We start from the raw sequence: 23250 nt of genomic DNA on the forward strand, positions 1-23250 counted from the left end.
CAAACTTTGTAACCCTAAACCAAACTGAAGGTGTTAGACTTGGCTGACCCTGTTTAGCCAACTAAACAGTTGTATTAGCTATGTGTTTGTGGTGGTTTTTCTGACCTTTCACACCTTTGAACATTCACACAAGAAAACCATTCCAGAAGCCAAAAACTCCGAAATACTCCTATCGTTTTCTCAAGTATTTTTTTTTGTAAACATTGTTAAAAGCGGGTTAGATGGTGATGATAAACCAAAAATAACAACGCCGCGTCACAGAAAATCGAACAATAATGCGAGATGATAGCTAAGCACGATTCTGCGAGAAATTGGGTGCCCTGCTAGCTAAAAGCCAGTTTGATGGCACCTTAGTTCTCCTTCAAGAAACAACCAACCTTGACAGATGTCCTTTCCCTGAAAAAATAAACTTTAAAAGTTAATGTTTGCAGTAAATGAGCTAACCAATGACTGAACAGAATGGAATCGAATGCCTTTATTGTCATTGCACAAATAAATATCACAATAAAACAAAAACCCACACAAAATGGAATATAAAAACACTAAGATTACATAAGTAATGCAGTTTAGATTGTCCTTACATGGTGCACAACCTTTATTGCACAATAAGGGGGAAGTGATTTGACAATATTGCACATTATCTTTATTGATAGTCTGCACAGTTTCCTGATTTTGGCGTTGGAGAAGAGATTTACTGGGTCAGACACTTCATTCTGCAGTAGGATGAACGCTCACCCTCTCGCTCGCTTTGAATTAACCAGAGCCTTTCCTGCTGTGCCGACTTGGATGTTATCCAGACACGGACATTGGAACTTGCAGAAGACATTTTTGGAAAATGTCCGGAGCAACTTTTGTGGACATTTGTGTTCTCACATGCACACAGAGGCGCACTCTCCTCCGGGCAATTTGTGAAACATGTCTGGACTTCAGTGTGGGTGTGAATGCTGGTTAGGTAAGAGGAATAGGAGAAAGGAGGAAAAAAATGGTTTGTGAAGGCCACATTATACTTCTCTGACTGCGTAATGCGTTATCCGACTGCGTAACTACAGAGTCCCCTCGAGCCTTCATAGTTCTCCGTCGTGGTGCCGGATCATACTGCAATTTCCCGCCCGAACAGTAGGGGTCGCTACGCAAGGTTGTTGTGCTTCTGGCTACAGTGAGCAATGCCGTCCGAGAGAGAACGACTGTTGTTGTTGTTGCAGCTGAATAACATTGAAACGGTGGCCGTTTCTCACCTGAAGTAAATATTTTTCTGTCGCGGAACGCAGTTTTAAGATCATTTGAGGCGAGAAATTAGTCATTTAGAGTCTAAACATATGGTGTTTGTGTTTTAAGATATGAAGCATTTATAGTTTTGCAGCGACGTTGTCGGCGGTGATCGGCACCCCTCTGTTGACGCACGGTGTGCGCTGTGGCCGGCACAGAGCAACGTTAGCTCGGCCTGTCCTGAGGACCAATCCCAGCCCTTGCCGTCTCCGTTGTCCCTTGATGGAGTGACAGACACTTAAAAAAATATTTCGTGCAGTCGGAGACGACGCAGAGGGGTCTGCATAACCTACGTAGAGCACTTTACGGAGGAGTATGAATTGAGCTTTAGTCGCTGAGTGTGTCATAATGGACTTGAGCTCAGCATGATCCAAACAAGCTTGCAACACTGATCCCCAGAGCAGATCAGGCCCCCTGGAGTTTGGATCTGGGTGATGAGTGACTAAATCTTTTTTGCAGTGGGCTCAGTTGAGTAATCAATCTGCTGCCAGCGTGGTATAACTAGGTTGGGGTGGTGGCGTGGCAATGCAAAAAAAAAACCACCCAGTTCAGTACATTTGAAATAAACTGTTTGTTAGTTGTGTGCTGTTGCGTGTACTTCACTGGAGCTGACGTAAGCAGAGAGCTTGTGGTATCATCTTCAAGTCCCACTGTTCTGGATTTATTTACCAAATCGATAAAAAGAAAAGAGTCATTCCACAAGTGTGAGGTTTTGAAGAATAGATGCATCTATAATTAATTCAGCAGGTTACTTACATTGGCTCGAGGTAGTCCAAGCAAGGAAACGAGGAGAATCAGACACATGGTCCATTGGTTCAGAGGCCAGGCATTGATTTTTATTTTTATTTTTTGTTCTTAGTCATGGCTCCAAGTTGTGGTTTTGAAATTGTTCTCATTGAAGCATAGTGTTTATGCATTTTATCCAGACTTGATCCCAAGCTGAAGTACTTTGGTCACACACTTTGCTTCAAGCTTTTACTTTTGAGCCTTTTGTGCATAATTCAAAATGTTACACTAATTGTTTTACCTGCCAGGAGAATTTCCAGACAGCAGTCAGTGACCACATGGTTGGAGTGCAGCCAAATCGGATCTCTCCAAGAGTTCATCCATCTGTGAAATTTGTATCAATCAAAAAAAGAGATGGAAAACATGTTGGCATTGTATTAGCAGATGATCTACTGATCTGTGTTAGTGAAGCACTTCTGGGCCCTGCTATAAAGCATATACTCACTCTGCTAAATGAGTATAGATGCATTTAAGGGCAATTTGTAGTCTGGGACCTTAAAGTGCCTCAGTGATAGTCTGGAACCATTGTTGAGCCGCTGATGGAATGAGTTTTTCACTCTGCCTTATCTGCCTTTTTTGATGTGTCGCAGTTTTTTCCCAGGCGGTTCTGTGAAAGTTCAGAGTACACAGGCTCCTGTCAGTCACCAATTCTCACTATACTACTGAAACGAGAAAGTAATGACCACATGCCCTATGGTATCGCGCTACCCAGGGTAGGTTGTTATTGATACACTTCTCAGCAGTTGTACTTTCCGTCCGTGGGGCTTGTGGTCCTCTTGTCAAAACAAAGAGAACTTGAGAGCGAGGTAGAGGGGAAAATAAGCTGGTGCTTTGCCTTAACCTTAACTGAACCATCACCAGCATGTGGCTGCCAGCTGGTTTGTATGCTAATCCAGAGGATGCTGCCTCTGCAAGTCTTCTTTGGCTCTGCTGCATGAAATGTGCTGCGTTTGAGGTCAAACCCTTCCCTGTCTCCACATGTCAGAATTGGTCTGTGTGCACATCAGGAGCCAGCCAGATCATGTCAGATGGACATTTTCAACAAGCTTATTTTGAACTGTAGAGCCAACAATGTTCTGGTTCAGTTATGGATGAAAGAGAGAAAGGTTATCCAGGAAAAATGGCCACATTAATGAATTTGTTAGTGATGTCTTTAGCACAAATTCATCTGCGAACACAATTTTTTTTTTATCTTAGTTCTCAAACGGCAAGCAGCAGTTGTTCTGTATCAAGCCGCAAACCAAATGCATGCTTCCTGCTTCATGTTAGGGGTTGTCATCTTCAAAAGCTGTTAGTTGTTGTTGTTTTGCTCTTCATTTGTATTTTCTTCCTTGTAAGTAACAATAAAAGATGATACAACTTGGTTTTTTGGTTTGTTTAAGATTTGGAATTCAGCAAAACCGCAAAACTTTCATGTCATCTGTTCCTACGTTTCCCCGTGACAGTGAACGCAGCGCGACTCGTCTGTCATTTGAATTCAACGCTTTTTAACTGTAAGAGTTTTCCAGAGGGGAAAAATGCAGTGTGACTGCTCTATCTGCTCAGAGAGGCTCAGGTTGCTTCACTGTGAGCTGTTCTTCATTAAGTGTTGGACCAGAATGCATCTAATGGCCATCTCTTATTTTACATCCACAGATACACAGTGGGAAGTCTGAAGTTTCTGCCAAGCCTGGTCACACTGTGTTTGAGCACTGAGGTAAGTAAGGAAAACTGTTTCTTTCTGAAGTGAATGCTGTTAAAGAGAGTTCTGTATGGGCTTTGTAGAAATACTGCTATTGGAGCAGCTTTTTTAAATCAGGTCTCTTTGACTCGGTAACTTATCTGCTCTTTTTAATCGAGTTTCAGGAACTGTAATACTAGCTTTTAAAAACAGCATTTTTTTTCATATAGAGAGTTTTGTTTCTATTCAACAAGGACAAAGTCATTTTGAGGTCAGCTGATTCAGTTAGTAAGACAAGTAACTGCTTTGTCCTCACAACTGCTTATTTTTTAAATAAAGTTGCAAAATGCAGTCCGAGCTCCAGTGTATCAGACCAACGCAAATGCAGCTGTGACGGCGGCCGCATCAAATTTCTCACCAGTTTGGGGTGGAGAAGCACTTTCTTTGGAGGTATATCTAGAAGGTTGCCTTCAGCTGGACTAGTGAACGGGCTTGATAGTCACTGTGTTTGTCAGTGTGTTCAGGTGGAACACATGAACTGCTCGTTGTGACATGGGAAGAACACATTATAATTTTTTTGTAATTTGTATCCGAGTCGTCTCCATTTTGTGTCTTTGACCTCGCCTCAGCTGGTGAAGTTGACATTGATGTTGTGTGCTATGGGTGAAGGGTTGATTTTTGAGTTTTAAAACGTTGTAAAAACTCAAACTTGTCAATAAAAAGACACAATCCTTCCGCTGCAAATTCAACTAACAATCAATCAATCAATCAATCTTTATTTGTATAGCCCACAGTTTACAAAACATAGTTTGTCTCACGGGACTTCACAGGGTTGGTAACATCTTCTGTCCTTAGACCTTCGACCAGGGTAAAGAAAAACTACCAGGGAAAAAACCATTGTAACAGGGAAAAAGGGTAGAAACCTTAGGGAGAACCACAGGTGAGGGATCCACTCCCTGGACGGACAGACGTGCAGTAGATGTTACCCAAAACATACAATACACAATGACAAAGAATAAAAAGTAAAAAGTCTTTAAATGCCAGGATCCATCTGGATCACTGGGTTTGTCACAGCCTGTAGTGAAGGCTGTTGTGGTCAGAGACTTGGGGATAACGGAGTCCTCTTTCCTGTCCTGACCTCATGTCGTTCACTGGTGTCAGCAGAACTGTAAGAGATTAAAAATCAGTTAGAGATGTGCTACATGTGGATTTATGGGCTACATCTCATGGGGGGACATAGGGTAAGTGGTCAGGGTTGAGAAATCGAGGTAGAGAAAGTGCGGCTCATGCAAAGTCTGTGTGCTCATTCAAAGTGCATGATGGGAAATTCCCCCAGCAGTCTAAGCCTATGGCAGCATAAGATAGACTATTCTAATCAGGACATACCTGATCTAGCTTTGGCTATGTTAAAAAGGTAGGTTTTCAGTCTCACCTTAAAGGCGGAGACCGAGTCAGACTGTCTGACTGAAAGCGGGAGTTGGTTCCACAGGAGAGGAGCCTGGTAGCTAAGGCTGGCTTTACACGGCAACGCTCCCGGGTGAAAAAAATATTTTATCAGATGTGCCTTTCATTTAGACGGCGACAGCGTTTTTGGGGCTTAAAAACGCAAAAAAATGAACCCACCCTCCAGAGTGGAAATCTTAAAAACGCTCCGCTGTCGCGTTCCAGTCTAAAGGGTTGAAAACGCAAAAGTGTTTTCTAAGCTGCTCGCGCTGGCACGACGTTGAAGTTGGTACCACATTCGACGCTGAAGTTGGCACCACATTCGCCTCTTGGTGCCAACTTCAGCGTCATGTCGGATTCGATCCATCTGTCCGACATTCAAGTTGCCTTAGCTGCTCTGATACCTATCTAGGAGTCATTTCAGCAATTACGCCGAGTTAATGTTGTGGTTTTTGACTGTGGGTGACTCGGCGCTACTAGAGAGAAGTAGAAGGACGTTTCGAGTTCAGATCGTTGTCATGTAAAGCCAGCCTAAATGTTCTACCACCGATTCTACTTCTATTTATTTTCGGAATAACCAGTAGACCTGAGTTCAGGGAGCGCAGCGGTCTATTCGGTTGATATAAAGTGATTTAGTCACAAATATAAGAAGGTGCCTGATTATTCAGGGCCTTGTATGTAAGTAGAAGTATTTTAAAATCTATTCTACTTTTCACTGGGAGACAGGAGTTATATGATCACGTTGTCTGGTTCCAGTCAGTATCCGTGCTGCTGCATTCTGGACAAGTTGAAGTCTTCTCAGGGACTTACTAGGACATCCAGACAGTAAGGAGTTACAGTAATCCAGCCTAGAGGTTATAAAGGCATGGATTAGTTTCTCAGAGTCTTGTCGCGATATAATATGTCTGATTGTCTTAATGTTGCGAAGGTGGTAGAAGGCTGTTCTACATATTTGCTTAATGTGTTCATCCAGTGATAAATCCTGGTCAAACAGGACTCCTAGGTTCCTTACTGTAGTGCAAGGGACTGGAGTGTTACTGCCTAGGTTTAGAGCTTCACTTGAAAGTGCTGCTCTTATATCTTTTGGCCCGAGGACCATGACCTGCAGTTAACACTGCAGAGTAGGGAGTGGAATCACCCGGGACATCATGATACGATGTCACATTACGATATCATCACTATATTGCAAAATATTATTGCGTATTTGAGAAATCGTATATTGAGATATACTCGTACAACAGCATGTTATCCTACACTGGAGGGTCACAGGGGGGTTGCTGGGCCAATCTCGGCTGACATAGAGCGATAGGTGGGGGTCACACCCTGGACAGTTCTCCAGTCTATCTCAGGCCACATATAGAGACAAACAACCATCCTGTCTCACACCGACGGCCAATTTAACGTGTCCAATTTCATACCTAATCTCCATATTGCATGTTTTTGGACTGTGGGAGGAAGCTGGAGAACCCGGAGACCAAACCCTAGCCCCAAAACATGCAGAAAGGCCCTTGAACCCGGGTCTTCTTGCTGCAAAGGCAAGAGTGCTCTCCACTACACATCAATTTAATGTGTATTTAAAAGCGATACTTGGTCTCTGAAAAAGCGTGAACAGTTACGTGGATTCTGATGAAACACACGAACACACCCAATTCTAAGATTTCCTCTGTTGTGAGGATGTCGGGCTGCTGAAGTGGAAACGCCTGCTGAAACATGTCAGAAACCTGTAGAGTCACTGAGAAAGGTGTACCGTGTCAGACTGGGCATGTCCCCAGCGAGCATGAATATGAACAGTAGAGGACAGGGCCCAAAGAGCACGGATGACATGGCATCCTGTGGGACTACTGGAAACAGATGGATGGCCAGATGCAGGCCTGCTGTGACCTTGGACACATCTGAAGGTAAAAGCAGCAGAAATGGCTCAAAAACGTGCGATGAGTGTCAAGGCGGCAGGAGTGATAGTAATCTATCTTGGCTCTATAGGACTTTGTTTGTGTGTGTGCCCATTGTATTGTGTTTCATTAGGGTGTGATCCAGCATACAGTTAATTATCTTGGGTTAACCTTTTGAATTTGGTTTTGTTTCACACTGAATGTTGGTGAACAATAGTTTCATTTGAAATTGTTTCAGTACACAGTTTGTGCAGCAGTGAGAGGTCAAATTATTCTGGTTACAAGATTGTGCGACATTTCTAAAGAGTGATTGACACGTATCAGCTTTTCTGGGAGTTTATCTTCCCAGCAAGGAACTGCTGCTGGAAATCAGGGGATGTGCTCATCAGACTGTCGGTATTCATATCAGAATCAGTGGTCAAAATCAACGGATCATATTTCAATCAAAACAAAAGAAAGTGAAGTGTGATATGCTCCACAAACCCCAAATATGACAGAAATACTTCACTAAGCACATCTGTGTTATTAACAGCTTAGTTATTTAAGCAGCAAAGATACTTTATCCCCATGGATGAATACATAAAGTTGTGATAACAGTATAAACGTGATGAATTTGTAACTGTCAGGCTTCAGACGTCAGCATCCGTCTTCTCATAGCCATTAATCCTCCTGTTTCCAGATCCGTTGTGCAGTTGTTACTCTGTTCTTCAGAAAATATAAATATTTCTGAGCATCTCAATGAGAGACCGTTCGACTGGCATAGATGATTTCAGCTGAAAATAATTAACCCGACAAGTAATTGTTATGCTCATTAAATAATCCAATGCTCAATATAGCATCAGAAAACACTGGAGAAAAGAAAATTAAAATTTGCCAAAGCCCAAATTATCATATGCAAATTGCTCGTTTTGTGCGACCACGAGTTCAGGGCACAGACCTATTTAGTTTCCTAGAAGACAAAGAAAACCTGCAACCAGTCAAAGTCTTTGCATTATTGTTTAGAAAAAACACAAATGTGGTAAAGTCGTCTTCCAAAATTTGACCTTAAAATTCAGTATGACTTTTTCAGGATGTCGTCCAAAATTTGACAAAAAAGTTGTACATTACTTTGTGGTACAAAATTTTACAAAAAAGTAGTACTTTAGTATGTCGTCCAAAATTTGACAAAAAAAGTCATACTTTAGTAGGAACGTACATATAAAAGATGGCTGAAAAAATATCAGTCAATCAATAACGATCAATAATTCCATAATAATCTGTCAACATATTGTAACTCGAGTAATCTGAGGCTCTATTTCTTGCCCTTGGGGAAATCTGACCTGTGACAGGAGACTTTGGCCCATCACCAGGCAGCTCAGGGAGGGAGGTCTCTCCTATTGGTTGTTCTATTAAGCAGCTGCATTTCCAAGGCCCTTTGGTGGAAATGTTCAGTCACATTTAAACAGTGGTGCTCACTGCCTTTGCAACAAACTAACCTACTAACCAGAGTGTGAGAATAAATAAAACGCTTGTCTTTGTGGTGCCTTTTGGAGATGGAGAGATAGGCTCAGATCATGAAGTGTGTCTGTACTCGTCTGGTGTCAGGGGCTCAGGACAGAGAGTCTCCATTCCAAGACTATAGTATTTATCTACTTGGGAAAGTGCAAGTGAGACTTGACAATATTTTTCGACTGATCCTGCCTACTGCAGATTTGTCTTTACTCTGCACTCTGTGCAAAGTGTTGATCTTTTGTTTGGTACTAGAAAAGATGCATTTGTGGTGCGGCACACTGTGAAGCTGTGACCAGCAGCAGCCGCACACGGCACAGGCCTCTGGGGCTTTAAGTGCAACAGAGGGAGAGAGAGGCCTGATCAGAGCGGGGAGACTGGATGTTGAGGGGTGTGGGGGTGGGTTTGGGTGTGAGAAATGAGGAAGAGATAGAGGAGGGTCGAGGTGTCAGGCGTATAATTGGGGTGAGGAGATCTCTTGGGTGGATAGAGGGAAGCTTTATTAAGACCGCTCAACTCTAGCTCTTCCTCGCACACCCACCCGCACGGACCAATCTTCCATTTCCACAAGAGACTGTAACAACAAAGGGATGAAGGGCAAAGTCCTCCAGCTCCTTTCAGTCACAGATAAGACAAAAGACCCCATAACTTCAAAAGCACTGATGGGCAGGCAGCAGCATATATGGATTTTTTTTTTAACTTTTATTTCCAACAAGGTCTTTTGTTCCTGCAGCCTTAACTAGGTTGCTATTACTTATTGATACATGTGCCGTTTTGTATCAGGATGATGTAGATTTTGTGACGCCGTTTCACTTCAGTGTCAGAAATGTGTTCAGTCATCTGATTAGCCTCCTGAATTCTCTTTGTCAATGATGATGTAACGACTCCTCTTAGTGCCATAGCTCAGCAACACCTTTGTGGGGAATCCTTACGATTTTCACACAAGCATTCACTTGAACTCGTGGATGATCTGATTGCACTTTGCTCATCAAAATGTCCAAGTTGTTTTGACCCCACATTTTTTGCCTTCACTGAATATGTTTTTTAGACAACAATTATATCCTATGTGAGTCTGAAAATGAAAAGTGTAGTCTCTTATTTGTCTGTGTCATGTGAAGAGTATGCCTAAGAATCAGTGAATATGCGGCTTCAAGATGATGGCGTTCAAAATAGATGGAAGGAGAAGAACCTCTTGTTTTTGTTCCTCAAAGGAAAACCGACTTTCTAGGATGACTTCCCTGTGACTGATCGTATCACGTCTAACGGGGGGAGATTAGGAGCCTTAGCTGCCTACCATCCTCCCTTTCATATTGAAATGTTGTTCTGGGGTCAGTGAAGTTGACAAGTTAAGCCCTTGCAGATGCAGGACCACTTTCAGTTGGGTATTCTGCTAATGTCTACCATCTCAAAGAAGCAGAATTAGTGAGTGACGTAAGAAAATGACTTTTGAGTTGGAGAAGGAGGCAGGTGCTATGTGGGTTAGAAGTGGCCTCCTGAAGATTGCAGCTGTAAATTGGTTTCTGTGGAAGTCAGAGGGGAGGGGAAAGGGGGGCTGGAGGTGTGTTCTCTGCTTCCTTAGTAGCTTGTTAATCCCCCGCAGCTCTGGCCGGAGGGAGAATTTCTTGTGCCTACATGGCCAATGTGGAAAATGGCACTTCTCCTGCAGCCCCCTTCGACACCTCTTTCCCCACAGTCCCGCCGGGCTCAGCTAATCCTCTGCCTGGTCGTGGCGGGGGGATTGTGGGCTTTTTCAAAGCCCTTCACTGGCTGGACTTCAAAGTTACAGGGGATACAAGGATTTCAGGAGGTGGGAGAAAATGAGGTCCACTGCAAAGCAAAGACTGCGCGAGGTTCACCTCAGCTGTGCCCATTCCTGAGGTAATACTGAGAAATCTGTGATCTCAAAGAGAGAGTATTGGTCGATTGGAAAGACAGGCCCGGGGACATTCTCTGAACATCAGTTAGATTTTTTTCTTTTTTTTCATTATCCAAAACGAGAAATCTTTGCAGCTTCTCTTTGTTTACAGTGTCAAATGGCAGACCTCCTGCCATGTTTTGAATTTAAAATAAATCAAAATCTGTTGCCAAAATCCACAGTGCAAATAGAGTTGAGGCACTCCAAATTAGTTTGACTCCCCCCCACTATTCAGATTAATTCAGTAGTTCAGTAAAAAAAAAAAAAAGCTTTTTTTCTTTTACTTGAAATATCTTGGTTGGAAATATGTTTTGAATCATCCTCTGTTTATGATCTTGGATGACACTGACATCATGATGCCTAAAGTTTCTGATTTAAAAATGTCAGATGGTGCATCGGGTTTGTACTCGATGTTGCGTTCACGAAACGGCTGTTCCAATTTGTCTGAAGACGCAGGAAGTCCAATTCGCTGAATCCATATTACATTAATGGAAGTCTAGTTCAGAGAGTGGACACCTGAGTCACGGCCCTGTCGAGACACAACCTAGTACCAGATAAATTAAGCCTGGTGTTAAAGTGTTGGACCCGGTCATGTAGGGTCAGAGTGAGGCTGGCCTACTTGATATGGTGCTTAAAAACTAGTGAATCTTCTTCTACACACAACACGGTTTGTTACATTTGGGCAGTACAATCGGTCTGGTCACATCAGTTAAGGGGCTGTTGCAGCTAATGAATTTCCTATGCGGTTGTTTAGAGTGGCTAAATAGCGTGATGTGCACTGTTATTGCGGTTGTGACGCGGCGTTTGGGATGTTCTGATCGCAGTGAGGGCTTGAGTGGAATTTTTTTAAAAGGCATGTAATCCTAACCGGGGTCAAAACGTCCGTTAATGGCATTAGCGTCAAAAAGGCAAAACAGTTTTTTAGTGTGTATCTGCGTCATTACATTGTTTACGAAGCCCTGAAGTTTCGAAACAAACAGTTCAGCCATTGCTGAGAACGCTGTGTTTTATTGTATTCTCGTGCTCAGCGAGATCTCTGAAAAAACCCGGTCCGGTTATGTTAACAGCGGTTCTCCTGAACAGCAGATCCTCCTGCTCCGGGCACTAGTCCGGGTACATCCGGTTGAGTACATTGAACCGCAGAAGAAGAATAACGTCCGTTGTGAAGGTGTTTCACAAGCGACAGTGTCTTCTGACTCTGGGTCTGACTCCAGGTCAAAGTCTGCAGCGGGGGTGTGACGAAGCTATTTTTAAACACTGTTGAAACGATGTTTTGATAATGAGTAGCAGTGCATCCACCGTTCCAGAGAGGGGAGCTGCACTTCTGAGAGCGGGTGTGCTGAATATGTCACTTCTGGGTATTGGCCAATCACAAGACAGTTGAGAAGGCTCTACGCTGGCTGGCCAATCACAACACACTCTGTCTTCTGGGTGTGAGATTTATGTCTGAAATATCGCGGCTGGGGGAACAGCGTCAGAAAAGTGGATTTCTATTGGCTCGGGAGGTGTTTGACCATCAAAACAAGTTAATGTATGTAAGTAGACCTCCATAAATTAAACAGGACCACTCTGTGAGATTTAAGCTTAATGGTTTCACCCACATGCCGAGAAAAAAAATCATCCGCCGTGTCTCTCGTGTTTATATTATGGTCTTGACTTTACAGTAAATGCAGCTAATTAAATAAGTGTCTGAATCGCTTGCAAAAGTTTGTTAATTTAAAGCCTTTGATTACATGAATTACCGCGATCAAGTCAACAAATAAATCTGATTGTGTGCTTTGTTAATTATCGTAAGTGGGCCCAGGGATTATACATGATCCTGCTTAAAGTTCACGTAGTGTGCAGATGGCATATGGTTGGAAGACACACACACACACACACACACACACACACACACACACACACACACACACACACACACACACACACACACACATTCTCTCGTAATGGACTCCCTTACGCTACCATTAACTATCACAACTAAATGCCTAACTCGATCCATTAACCCTTAACCCTAACTTAAACCCAATTCTAACCCTCAAAAGGCTCTTTTTAATGTTGTGAGGACCAGCTAAAACGTTCTCACAATGATGGGTTTGAATTGAAATACTCACAGACTACTTACAGACGTGCACTCACACACAGAAGCACAAAAACACTTAACATTTGAGCGTGAGATATGTGAGTAAGCCATTTAAAGCCTTCACCTCGAGCTAACCCCTCAACGCTTAGTTAGCTTTGACTCAACAGTGACGATGATGTCATTAACCGTAGGTTCCTCTGTTGCCCCTGGGGGTTGTGGAATTGGGATTTTCTCTTAATGCTCACTTATAATGTAGTTTAGATCATATCAGTGTAGGAGTGCAGTCAGACCTGGGGTTTGTTTACTTTGCCCTGATCTGTAGATGATAACTTTGGTGGTTTTTTTTGCTTTTCGGTCGATACAGCCTCCCAATGTTCAAACACGCTCACCGATGGCTTGGAGCACACTCACACTCCTCGTTTGCACTTTTTCTTCTTTGTTTTTAAATGATTTTTTTTTAGAATCAAGCTGCAACTAATGGGGATTGGTTTAATTCCTTGTCCAGGTTTTAATCATTAATCACTTAGTTTGTAAGTAGTCATGATGGATAATAGATTTCCCAGTGTTGGAGCTCTGGAAGTTGCTTTGATTTACCCGAACGTCGCTGAAATCTGCAGATAAATGAGCTCATAGCTGTGGCGCAAAGTTAACTGTGGTGCAACTGAGAAGTCCTGCACTGTCTTCGTTAATAATACATGGAGAAAAAATTGTGATAAATAATCATTTGTTGGTTCCGTCGACCCTAATTGGACTTGTTTTACCCATCAGATTTTTTACAGGTTGAGTGACAAACCGATTTATATATTAATAGGAAGGTATTTAATCAGGCTTGCCCGTCCACTTTTTGCTTTTCACCGTCAAACAAACTGCTTTGTAGTAAACCGAATGTCTGCCTGCTGGTTACACAGAACGATCGATGCATCACAAGGCCGCTCGCAAATTCTATTGGGCATTTTTAACCGTTTCCTGTCATTTTTTATTTGAAATGATCAGCGGAGAAAACAGTTCTCAGACTCGACGTTAACTAATAAGTAAAGATAATAAATTATTGATGGCTGCCGCCGCTCTACAGATAGATAGGCGAATCTTTCCTGTCCGTGTGTTCTCCTCCCCTGACAAGACAGTGAAGGCCGACTCTATTGACCATAAAAGACGGTGGTTTATGGGCTCGGTTGCTGCAGTAGGTGGTTATTGATCAGGAGCTTTGGCACAGTGTGGGAATTACAGGTTTGATTTGAGAGCAGAGCAGCAGAGCTGGGTAATTTCCCCTTACATTTTTTTTTTTCATATTTTTTATTACAGACAACTGTCCTCTCATAAAACCGTCAGAAATGGATGGTTTTAGTTTTGCTGCGACGACTCCAGCCATAATTTCTGTCCCATTAAGAAAATCACGTGGAGCATCTTCATTCATTCATTTATTTATTTATTTATTTATTTATTTATCACTAATGCCACACTGCCTGCCCCGCAGATTGCGAGGCTGTTTATCTCAGCTGCCTTTTTTTTATAATTGATGTTTATAACTCCCTGGGTGGGGCATTAAGGTAGATTGCTGTATTAATTGCCAGCATATTCCATCTAAATTGCTAATTGCTTGTGTGCTGGAATGTAAATTTGCTCAGCTTGGGTTTAATCGACTCTGGTAACCGGCGTGGCTGCCTCTGGATCATTACGATGCTTACAAATTGATGTCCTCTGCTTTTATGGAATCATTATTGTTTTTCCCACTGTTTGCAGTTATTATTATTATTATTATTATTATTCAGGTTACACATTTGTCAAAGACATTTACCACAATCCCAAATGGCTAAAGGGAGGGGGTAGACTAGATATTTCAAAAATGTACAACAAAAATACCTAGATGATTTATTGTTTTTATTTTGCCCAACTAAGACTAATTCTTTACAGTCACAGTAATTTACAATTTTAACACCAGAAAATCTTTGGTATATTTTCTTATATTGGATTATTTATCCAACAAGTCTTAAAGTAATCAATCATACTGTTAAATGTCCAGTTATTGCACATAATAGCATTATGATTAATATATTGCACTTAAACAAAGATATCTGTCACAAGGAATACTCCATTTTATGATGATAATGGCGTATTTATTTTAATGTATCATGCATATAACAAATGTAAAAAGCATTGCATTCATAATATAACTCAATACATTCTGTGTCTTTTGAGGCATGATGCAGCCTGCCGTCGAAATCGTTGTTTTCCATATGCAGGAATTCAGTGGTGTGACGGTAAAATATGGCTTTTGTTGGATTTAAATGCATGAAAGTGCATTCTTAGCGTTGCTTGGCTTTTTCCTCTCCTGCAGGTATTTATGGTGTATCCGCATAAAACCATAAAATATCACCTAGTTTTTCATTTCTACTCCCCCTAACCCTGAATGCAATTATCTTGAAGCCCTTTTTTCCCCTCTAGACTTGAATTAAGTGGCCCTTTTATCATAACCTCCCTTGGCCTGTTACCTCTGCACAGTGAGACTGACCCATGATGGATGACTTCTCCAGGGCAGCTGACACAGGTGGACACATCAGCCGAGTTCTCGCGCTGTCCCAAGACCCCTATAACTTCCCACCATATTCGATAAAAATCGACCATCTCATACCTCTACATAGGGCGTGGGCGTTTGAAATTAGTTGCTCTCCATTCTTCACCCCCTGCACTCAATATCCAATTTTTGCCCAGCTGTGGGATGTGGAACTCTCTCCACAGCTTCTCTTCATTTCTCTACACACCTTGGGTAGGTCTAATCCGCGGTTAAGCGCTCTCTTCATGTTCTTCATGTGCACCTGTGTGTTCCGGAGACCGACGGGAGAAGGTGGGAGTGGGCGGACGGGGACCGGAAAACTGGAGGCAAGGATGAATCAGTCGAGAGGGTGAAGAAGGTGATTACTGAGGGTCGACTTGAGAGAAAGTGGCACACAGACGCAAGATGATGGATTTCTTTCTTTCTGTCTTTTTTTTTTATCCCTCTGTGGTTCAGCAAATTCTTTTCAGGCACACACACAAACGTTATCAGTCAGCTCTTGGAGTCCACCACAGCCCTACCTACCTACCAAGTGGGTTTCTTCTGTCCTCTCCTTTTCACCGGTCTTCTCACTTCACTTGGCTTCTTCAACGGAGCTGTGATTGGAGAACACTGAGTGCCGATGATCCAATCTCATCCCTATTCATTGACTTCAGAGCATATTCCCTCTCTCGTCATTCGCTCCCCCCCCCCCCCCCCCCCGCTGGGCCTGCATATCACTCGGGAGTGAGCCCGCTGCCTCTGCTTTTTACCTCTTTGTTTCACACGTTTTGTTTAGCTTTTAAGCCGCCTTTTTACTTACCCGACTTCCTTGCCTGCCGTAAAAGAAAGTTGACACGGCATCACAAGCAAAAGGCTTGGTAAGCTTTTTAGAGCCAGTCACGGTGCGCCGTTCCTGCCCGTCGTAATTACTGCTGAAACAAGCAGCTCTGGGAAGTTTCAGCGCTGGTGGACCCGTCATTACTGACAATCTCCCAGCCTTTATCTGCCACAGCTAAGACGCTCTCGCGCTGCGAGGCTGTGATGATTGCCTTACCGAGCCGGGGGTGAGGAAGAGAGGGGGGCGGTGGTGGTGGATGATAGAGACGGGGAGTGACGTGCAATTGGAGGTTTTTCATAAGTGCAAGGGAAATAGCACCGTTGCTCTAGCCCTCAATTTGAAAAAAGTGTTTGAAACCCGAAAACCTGCCAAACAGCCATCTCAGTTTCCATGGTGATTAGACTCCAGCGCCAGAGTGGAGAACTTCAAATCTATTAGACTCGCATTGCCCTGTCAAGCGTGCTTTTGCTGAGGAGGTGTCCTGTGCTCAGCTCCCGGCCTCCTGTCAATGCTGAGGGTGAGAGAACACAACCTTGTTCCTACCCTTCAGATCAAGTCATCAACGCTCAGGGCCTTCTTGGCTCAGGAGGTGTCACCAGTTGTTTGTCTGCGAGCGTGGAGTTTGTGCATATGCAAGCAACTTTTTCACGGTTACACTTTTATTTTTCTTAATTTTTTTGACACGCCTAGATCGTTTTTCGCTCACAAACTGGTTCTTAGAAGCAACTGCTTCAAATTTTTTTCGGGCTCACCTCCATTCAAAAACAGTGTATTTCTCTGTGCAGATACATTACCGTTCAAAAGTTTGGGGTCACTTAGAATTTTTTTCAATTAATGTAACATTAAATGAATCAGAAATACACAAAAAGATTTTTTTTAATAGAATATGTACATAGGTGTATAGAGGCCCATTTCCAGTGTTCTAATGGTACATTGTGTTTGCTAATCGCGTTAGAAGGCTATTGGATGATTATAAAACCCTTGTGCAATTATGTTATTATAATTATAATGTTGAATAAAAATTATTTCTAATCTTGTCAATGTCTTGACTATATTTTTTATTCATTTTGCAACTCTTTTGATGAATAAAAGTGTGAATTTTAATGATAAACACAAAAAAATTGTATAGGTGACCCCAGACTTTTGAATGCTCGTGTAAATGAAGGCATGGTTTTAAATTTTTACGTTAAAGGTGTAGTAATGTATTAGGGATGGGCATTTTTGAACAAAAAAATTAGCTGATGAGTCATCAACTACCATACTCCACCCACTGCACGTGTCTGTAAAAAGGACAAATAAACCTTAACCATTGAAGGCAGTTGTCAGTTAGGGGCTGTGTAATAAACTCGGTACATAACCTGATTTTGACACGCACTGCACTCTTGAAAGCTTGGGTTCAGACATGCATCATCCCTATGTTATTGGTTGATTTGCAGCTGGGCACGCTCCTTCTGCTTCCGGGTTGCCCACCTCCTGAATTTGCTGCACATGTTTGTTGTGGACTCGTTGGTTGAAAGAGTTGCACACGCATGGACATTTTGAACGGCTGTGGTCTCTGCATGTTTCCTCCCCTGCGAGGCTGTTGAGCAGCAGCTAATCTCACAGCAGTGTGGCAAATGTTAAGCTGTGCAGAAAACAGCCCAACTGAACGGACGCCTGCTGTGAATTATACTGGGCACTGGGGTTTGTGTTCCGAAATGATTCAGGTCCAGTGTGTTTAGAATTAGTGACATCTAATGATGACAAATGTGACACTATGGCTTCATACCAGAACAAAATAGTGGTCTCCTTAAATCAAGGCCCTTGTCCAAAAGTACATATGCAAGTATACAGACATACGTTTGTGTACCCAACCTTAGACTTAGACTAGAATTTAAAATACATATATTAAAGCTCACATTAGAGTGGTCCTGTTGCACATATGTTAGTTATGGAGGTCTACTTACATACATTAACTTGTTTTTGTGGTCAAAAACCTCCTAGTTGCTCTGAGTGAGCCGATAAATCTCTCCTTATTGACGCTATCCTCAGCTGCGCTGTTTCAGACTGAAATCTCACACCCAGAAGACAGCCTGTGTTGTGATTGGCCAGCCAGTGTAGAGCCTTCCCAACTATCTTGTGATTGGCTAATACCCGGAAGTGACATAATTGCCACACCCGCTCTCAGAAGCGAAGCTCCCCCCTCTGGAAGGGTGGATGCACTGCTACTCATTATCAAAACATAGTTTTAACACTGTTTGAAAATAGCTTCTTCACGTCTCCCCGCTGCAGTCCCTTTTATAACTTTGACCCAGAGTCAGACCCAGAGTCAGAAGACACTGTCGCTCGTGAAACACCTCCACAACGGACGTTATTCTTCTTCTGCGGTTCAATGTACGCAACCGGATGTGCCCGGACTAGTGCCAGGAGGATCTGCTGTTCTGGAGAAATGCTGTTTACGTAACCAGAAGGGAGATCTCGCTGAGCCTGAGATTACAATAAAACACAACTTTGTCAGCAATGGCTGAACTGTTTGTTTCGAAACTTCACGGCTTCATAAATGTGGTAATGACACAGATGCACTCTAAAAAACTGTGTTAATTGGAACTTCCGGTCTAGGTCCGCTTTAATGACTATTCTGAACATTAGAAAATAACGCCCATCCCCCCCCAAAAAGTGAAATGTCAGGTTGAAGTCGAAAACTGGATATGCAAACCTTAGTGCACACACAATGAAAATGTGTCAACTTGTGTCAAATGTAAACATATCTGAAGGAATCTTAATGTTATATATTTGTTTGCATATATATACAGTATATCTATATATACATTAAACTTTAAGATATATATAACATAAGATTTAAGATACATATATATATATATAACATTAAGATTCCTTCAGATACATTATGTATGTATGTGTATATCTATCTATCTATATATATCTATAGATATATATAATTATTGTTAGCATTTAAGAGTGTTTATGAATTCATAGTAGTAATCCAAACTCCCCAGATATGTTCTCTTGTAGAGAAACCAAGAGTTATCAGCAGCCGTTCTGCAGCATATGTATGCACTGTGCACAGTGTGTTTGTGCTTCCATAAAATAGCTGGGCTATATTTTGCAGGGTTGTGGGCGTTTGATTGCACGCCTGTGCATGCACACTGCTCCATACATTTCTTAAAGTGGAACGTTGCTAAAGAGGGGAAGAGGGGGAGTGAAAGGGATCCTGCTGACAGACAATGGCCTAGACGCAGCAGGTGGAAACGGCTGTCATTAGCTAACTGCAGTACCTGGCTGCAAGTACCTGCCTCAAGGTGAAAACAAACTGGTTCTTGAAAGAACACAGATGCAGGGAGGGAGTGCACACTTCTTCTTTTAATCTTCTAAACCTTCAGGAGGTTTCTGTATATATTTGTTCTTGTAAAAGTAAGGTATTTTTGCAAATGTACCTCACTCAGATAATGCTTTTTTTTTTTAGTGTAGTTCACTGTGCTGTGGTTAGCACTTTGGTTCAAATCCACATTCAAGTGGGATGCATGTCCTTCCTGTGTGTGTGTGTGTGAATTCTCCTGGTTCTCTGGTTCCGTCACTTGTAGATTGAGGGTTGAACAATGGTTGCGTTGACCTCTGTATGTTGACCCCGTGTCAGGCTGCTGGTGACCTGTCGTAGTGCGTGACCCTGCCTTGACCCAGTGTCGGTTACAGTTTCACTCCAGCTCACCCTCCCCCACCAGCCTCAAAGGATAAGAAGTATTGATGATGAATGGATGGGAGGGTGGATGGATGACACTTAATAGTATAACCTTGAATGGCACTATCTTGAATGGAAATGACATAATGACTTTCCTTTGGAAAAAAAACCCCACCTGATTGTGTGTTTATTTTGTCCATTAAAATACATAAACACTCTATCTATCACCTATCTATGACCTATTGCTTAGTATAATCCATCATATACAGATGCATTGTGTTCAGAAAGTGTTATTAATTTGTCTTTTTTTGTTATACATAGGTCACCGGTTTAAATAAATTGACTTTCAGCCTGAGTTTGAGTGTGTGCATCAGCAAAAGATAAACAATTTAGGTCCCATTTTTATACACAGCCTCTCCATTTTTCAGGGAGAGTTAATGAAGTATTTTACCTTAACTTAAATAAAAGCATCATTGTTTATATTGGTCCGCTGTATAATACACTCCAAGATGGAAGGAGCAAGAATGTTGTCATGTTTGTTTATGGTTGTGTTTCCTTAGAGAGCTGTTAGTCCGACCCAGTATGAATGTAAACACCCTCATATTAACCTCAGCACTTTAACCTCACAGCCATTCCTTCCTTTCAAATCCAATTTTCTGGTTTGCAGAGCCAAACAACTGAATGCATGTCACCAGCCTCTTCTGGCTGATCATCACATATCCCAAACACGTACTGTTTATGTCCGCCGCTGCATATTCCTTTGGGCCTAGCTTCTAGCTTTAAAAACCTTGGCACACGGCTGCCCCATCATCTCTTAAATGTGTCTTCGCTATATCCTTACCTCAAAGGTTATACACATAATCAGAAAATGGACACAGTAACATTTAAAGGAGTATTTTATAATCACATCTTTATTGGTGTTTTGTCTTGTATTACTTCTCGAGGAGAAGTATAGCATGTGCACGGGCAGCATTGAAGCTTGTTTTTATGAGGTTTTAGTCTCTTCTTAGTTTACAGCCTGGACTGGGATATGCTCTCCAACTGCATCATAGCAGCCCAGAACTCTGACCAGGCTGGAGTTTTTCTCAAGGGTAAAAAAAACCCAAAAAAAAAACATGAATAAGAGAGTTGTGTTGATGAATGAAGTTCACCCAAGCAAGTTCAACAAGTCAGCTGCTCTTCCCTCGCCACTCTTCCCCTTCAGCCTTTCTTTCTTCACAACAGTTTATCTCCTCCCCCACTACTGCACTCATCTTCCCCCCTTTTCAAATGGTAATGACGCTGAACGATGCTGGAGCTCTCGAGCTAGAAGTGAATTCTCTTCTGAAAAAGGGAGAATTTATGGATGGTCATGCAGAGTTTTTAAGCGTGTTTTGGCCCTGTGGGCACGAAGGATCTTTCCTTGTGGCCGATTCATTTTGGCCTCCGTGTTGGAAGCTTTGTGCAACACACCATGGGTCTCTGACTATTGTTGTTATGAAATAATAACAGAATCCAGTTTCACTGCCCTCTGTTTATCCACCCCCCCCCCCCCCACTCTCCATTTGTTGCCCCGGCCTGTGCGTGCTGTACTGAGCTGAAGATCGTCCAAACCGTTACAAATTGAACTGATGAAATCTGCCTCTTGAGCAACATAAACAACTCGCATCCTCCGTTGTTCCCCCGACCCCCCCTCCATCCAACCCTCTATCCAACCTCATTCAGCTGACGAGCAGACAGTAACCATCAAACACCGAGCTCCAGCCAGTCTGCTTTCTTTGACGTGTTTGGTTTGTGGGGAACCTGTGCATGATCACACATAAACTAGCGGGAGACAAGAGTCTTACGTTTATGTGCGTCTGTCTCCTATTGTTTTATCGTTTTCACAACCAACCAGCACATTATACTTCTACAACTGCGTAATGCGTTATCCAACTGCCTAACCACGGAGACCCCTCGAGCCCTCATAGTTCTCCGCCGTGGTGCCAGATACGCACACTGTAATTTCCCGCCCGATCAGTAGGGGTCACTACCCAAGCTTGTTGTGCTTCTGGCTACAGTGAGCAATGGCGTCCGAGAGAGAAAGACTGTTGTAGCTGAAAAGCGTTGAAACACAAATACTTTTGATACAAAAATGGAGATGTGAAAGACTGAGGAGACATGTCCCGAGGTGGTATGTACGTCTACTAAATGTACCAAGACTTATTGGACCGATGAGGGACATGGACGAAGAAACCCACTTGAGGTGCTTCAGAATGTCGGGTGACAAATTTGATGAAGTTCTACGCCGTGTGCTATCTCATATTAATCATCAGGGCATCCACCGCATGCCCGTTGATGCCGCCCAGAGACTGGCTGAGGACCAATTGCAGCCCTTGCTGTCTTTAAGCAGGAGTATAAATTGGGCTCAAGGCAAAAACGATCAGAGGATGTGTAACAGTAGTGAGCGAGATGTCCGCCACCGTCATGAGGACGTCCTGGAGTAACACAAGGAGAATCTTTCTCTGGCCTTAAAACAGGTGCTTTTTCTACCTAAACAGAACAACATTGACAAGTAGGAGATGGTTATCGTCACTCTCATCTCGTTGTTTCTCCCCGACAGTAATTGTTAAAACACTATCGACATAATAGGTGTATAGGTGTCATTTAAATGGAAATAAGTCATGTTATTTTGGTTTAGATGTGAGCCTATTGGTGCCTTTCCACTGGCTTGACTCGCCTTGCCGACACCTGAATCAAGATGTCCGACACACGAATCACACGATTAATCGTTTGGTCCATAAAATGTCAGAAAATCGTTGATCAGTGTTTGTCAAACCTGGAAATGAGGATGTTCTCAAACGTCTTGTTTTGTCCACAAACCAAAATCAGTCAGTTTTAATGATTTCTTTGTTATGTGGAGCAAAGAAACAAAGAAAATATTCCCATTTTAACAATGAAAAAAGCTTCAAACCGATAGTTGACGATTAATTGAGTGCAGTTGAGTAGGGACTGTTTTGTCATGGAAAACCAACCTAAACTGTGCCCTACCGAGACGAGGCAAGCTGGGACCATAGGTGGAAAAGGGGCTTTAGAAAAGGGATAGAGTTCATGTTTTACAGTAAAGTAAAACCTTAAAACATGTACTTCTAGCAACGTAGCTGCACTGAGCACAGCGTTATGCACTAGCTGTGGCTTTGTGAAGAGAAGTCTGCATGTGATTCTAAAAACATAGCTTTTTTTCTGTATCATAGTTATTAAAAATACATGTGCGCTCAGTGGTTGGGGTTTTAAAAACTCTTCCAGGTGGATGGAGATTTTCAGTAAAAGCTTTTGGCTTCTCTCTGTTGCATTAAACTCTCCCTGTCATGTTGGGAGAGAAATTTATAGGACACTGACTGAGATGCTTTTACTGTGTGTTACAAGGCTTTTTTTTAATAATTAAAGTTTAAAATGTCATGGGAGAGGAATAATAAAATACTCACAGTGGTCAGCGGAAGAAAGCCGTGTCTCGTGCATCATCTTGGCACCGAGTTTCAAAACAGTCTGACCAGTTTATAAAGGCGTGGGTCCACTTTGTTAAATCCTGAAAAGAAAAGCTTGAATTCATTATGGCAGGTTGAGGCATGTATCGTGAACCAGCGGTTACAGTTTGTGGCCTGACATCAAAACATTCCTAATTTGTGCACGCTTGATGATGATTGATTGTTGGTTT

General features: G+C 42.5%; 1 protein-coding gene across 1 annotated transcript in view; it reads left to right on the forward strand.

Annotated features, from left to right (window-relative positions):
* Nucleotides 1–23250, forward strand: part of sema6cb (semaphorin 6Cb) — a 191920-nt gene that overhangs the window by 18371 nt on the left and 150299 nt on the right. The window contains exon 2 of the mRNA XM_083895548.1: nucleotides 3688–3748. The gene's annotated coding sequence lies outside the window, so the exon portion shown is untranslated. The remainder of the gene's footprint in view (nucleotides 1–3687; nucleotides 3749–23250) is intronic.

Source organism: Microchirus variegatus (assembly GCF_963457635.1).
Source record: "Microchirus variegatus genome assembly, chromosome: 1".
Lineage (NCBI taxonomy): Eukaryota > Metazoa > Chordata > Actinopteri > Pleuronectiformes > Soleidae > Microchirus > Microchirus variegatus.